Here is a 3,243-nt window from a genome sequence, read left to right as displayed (position 1 = left end):
GATAGATAGATAGATAGATAGATAGATAGATAGATAGATAGATAGATAGAAAACAGAAGCTTCTCTTCTCTGGTCCTTTGTCTTCTACTCTCTTTTCTTTTGATTTATTAATTTACTATGTATAAAGTGTTCTGCCTGCATACCAGAAGGGGGTGCCAGATCTCATTACAGATGGCTGTGAGCCACCATGCGGGTGCTGGAACTGAACTCAGGACCTCTGGAAGATCAGCCAGTGCTCTTAACCTCTGAGCCATCTCTCCAGCCCTGTCTTTCACTCTTAACTGCTTTATTCCTAAAGGCTTTCTAATATAAGGAAGTTTCTCCCACTTAAAAGGAAGGTGAAGAAGGAGGAAGAAGAAAAGAAATGACAACAAAAATGTCAGACGTGGGGGAAAGGATTCCTTACACACTGTCGGTAGGAATATAAACTGATGCGGCTGCTGTGACAGCGTGAAATTTCCTGAGGCAAAACTGAAGATAAAACTATCACATGAGTAAGCTATAATACTCCCAGGAATATACTTAAATCTATATCCACCGTAGAGAAATTTACACATCCGTATTCATTGCTGCTCCATTTGCGGGAGCTAGGAAATGGAATCAACCTAGATGCCCATCAAAACCTAAATGGATGAAAAAAAAAGGTGGTTTAAAATGGAATTTAATCAGCATTGGAAAAAATGAAATCATGACATTATCAGGAAAATGAATCAAATCATTGTGTCAGCAAAATAAGCTATGTGCAGAAACACAAAGACGAGAGTAATGGAATATATGTGACATGGAAGCAGATGTGGCAACCATTTAGAGCGAGGTTAGAGACTAAGGAGAGGCGGGGGTGTGCTAGCTATGGGGGGTAACTAAGAGCAAAGTATAATAACATATGTATAATAATGCCATAACAAAATTTTCTCTCTTTTTTTTTTTGTTTTTTTGTTTTCTAGACAGGGTTTCTCTGGGTAGCCCTAGCTGTCCTGGAACTCACATTGTAGCCCAGGCTGGTTTCAAACTTACATAGATCTTTCTGTCTCTGCCTTCCAAATGCTGGGATTAAAGGCATGGACCACCACTGCCCGGCTTGTAAAATTAATTTTTATTATGTGTGTTTGCTTTAAAAATAGAAAAGCAATCTTCTGGGGAAACGGAGCAACACAAATAACCCGTTTTTTTTTTTTTCAGACCTGTCTTAATGACCCAGCCTCAAACTTTTTCTGATTTTAGATGCTAGGCAGAGAAATTGAAACAGAAAATGCACTAGAGTCATTATAGTTTTAGTCCACGGAAAGTGAAGATTGCCTATTAAAGTGATGGTAACAGCCACTGGTAAAATTTATTGAAACAATTCTACTTCCCAGTAAGTGGGATTTTACTTTTCTTTTATATTAGGAGGGGATGTACATTTAGCCGGGAAAAGGCCATTTCTAGGCTTGGATATTAATAGCAACAATGAAGGTTTTGCTCTTCTGGTCTTTGTATTTCTGTTTCTTTAATATTTCCTTTACTTTTCTTTTATGTGTTTGGGTATTTTGCCTACATGTACATTTTTGTGGAATAGGCGTGTCTGATACCTGTAGAGGCCAGAAGAGGGCACCAGATCCCACGAAACTAGAGTTACAAAGACTTGTGAACTGACATGCAGGTGCAGGGAATTGAACCCCAAGTCCTCTAAAACATCAGCCAGTGCTCTTAAACACTAAGCCATCTCTCCAGTCCCGATCTTTGTCTTAAGATTCATTTTATTGAATAGTCGGAGTGCTGGCTGAGAGGATGGAAGCTCCGCCTGCAGAGCCCGAGGTTGCCGGTTCGAGTCCCAGGTAAGTGTGTACTGTGTGAATGTGTCTGTGTATGAATGTCTCTGTGTCTGTGCTGTGTGCTGTGTGAGTGATGTGTGCATGCATAATTAATTGGAAAAAAAGATTCATTTTATGTACGGGTATGATGTGCCTGTGTGAATGTATGCTCACATGTGTGCAGCTGTGTATGCCTATGCATGGGCAGAGATTATAAGAGGGTGTTGGACCTGGCTTTATAGGTGTTTACAGAATGTCAGACTTGTTACACAAACTCCAGTCCTCATGATTGACCAGGAAGTGCTCCTAAACCCATAACCCTCTCTCCAGCTCCCTTCACGTATTTGTTCTTACAACTCATCATATTTCATCATATAAAGATTTAAATAGTAAATATGAACTAGGTAGCCTAATAAAATCTGCACATAGTTAACATCTGCCTAGTTTTACTGGGTTAGTTGTTAATGGAATTCCCTGTTGACGCTGGTATTTCTAAAGCTTACTAACATGATTCTATCTATGTAGACAAGTCCTTTACATGTGTAGCACATGCACTGTTTTCTGTCTTCTCAGATGTACTATATATATATGACTCTTAGAGTATATAAAAATAAACACATGCTTTCCCTCCACTTATAGCTTTATGGTTTTGCACACACACCCACACAACACAACAGAACACACATGTGGGCATATCTTTTTTGTTTTTCTTTTTTAAATTTGTTTATTTTTATTTTATGTGCATTGGTGTTTTGCCTGCATGTATGTCTGTATGAAGGCATCAGAAACTGATGCTATAAATGGTTGTGAGCTGCCATGTGGATGCTGGAAATTGAACCTTCCCCTAGAAGAGCACCCAGTGCTCTCAACCACTGAACCATCACTCCAGCCTTTTGCTTGTTTGTTTGTTTTTTCAAGACAGGATTTCTCTGTGTAACAGGGCTGGCTGTCCTGGAACTCACTCTGTAGACCAGGCTGTACTCAAACTCACAGAGATCCACTCTTCCTCGACCTCTGGAATGCTGGGGTTAAAGGCGTGCACCATCACCACCCAGCTGAGAACATATCTTCTACAGAAGATTGCCGGCTGTGATTCAAGTTATTCTACTAGGTAAACACAGGAGGAAAGCAGAATTCATTTCTTCCATGTGTCAATGATTCAGAACCATCTTTCCTGTGGTAATAAAGTCCCAACCAAGTGTTCAATTTTGTTCATTCTCACAACTATTTGTTTGTTAAATGGTAAAAAAAAAAAAAAAAAAAAACCAGAAACCCAGATAGTACTCTCCTACTTAAAGTCTTTAAAAACCGTAGTCCAGGGCTGGAGAGATGGCTCAGTGGTTAAGAGCATTGCCTGCTCTTCCAAAGGTCCTAAGTTCAATTCCCAGCAACCACATGGTGGCTCACAACCATCTGTAAAGAGGTCTGGCACCCTCTTCTGGCCTTCAGGCAT

General features: G+C 40.0%; 1 pseudogene; it reads left to right on the top strand.

The window, feature by feature from the left end:
* Positions 1–3,243, top strand: part of LOC101989253 — a 36,506-nt pseudogene that overhangs the window by 1,397 nt on the left and 31,866 nt on the right.

This window comes from Microtus ochrogaster, unplaced genomic scaffold, assembly GCF_000317375.1.
Source record: "Microtus ochrogaster isolate Prairie Vole_2 unplaced genomic scaffold, MicOch1.0 UNK57, whole genome shotgun sequence".
Taxonomy (NCBI): domain Eukaryota; kingdom Metazoa; phylum Chordata; class Mammalia; order Rodentia; family Cricetidae; genus Microtus; species Microtus ochrogaster.
This window is presented reverse-complemented; position numbering and strand designations above follow the sequence as displayed.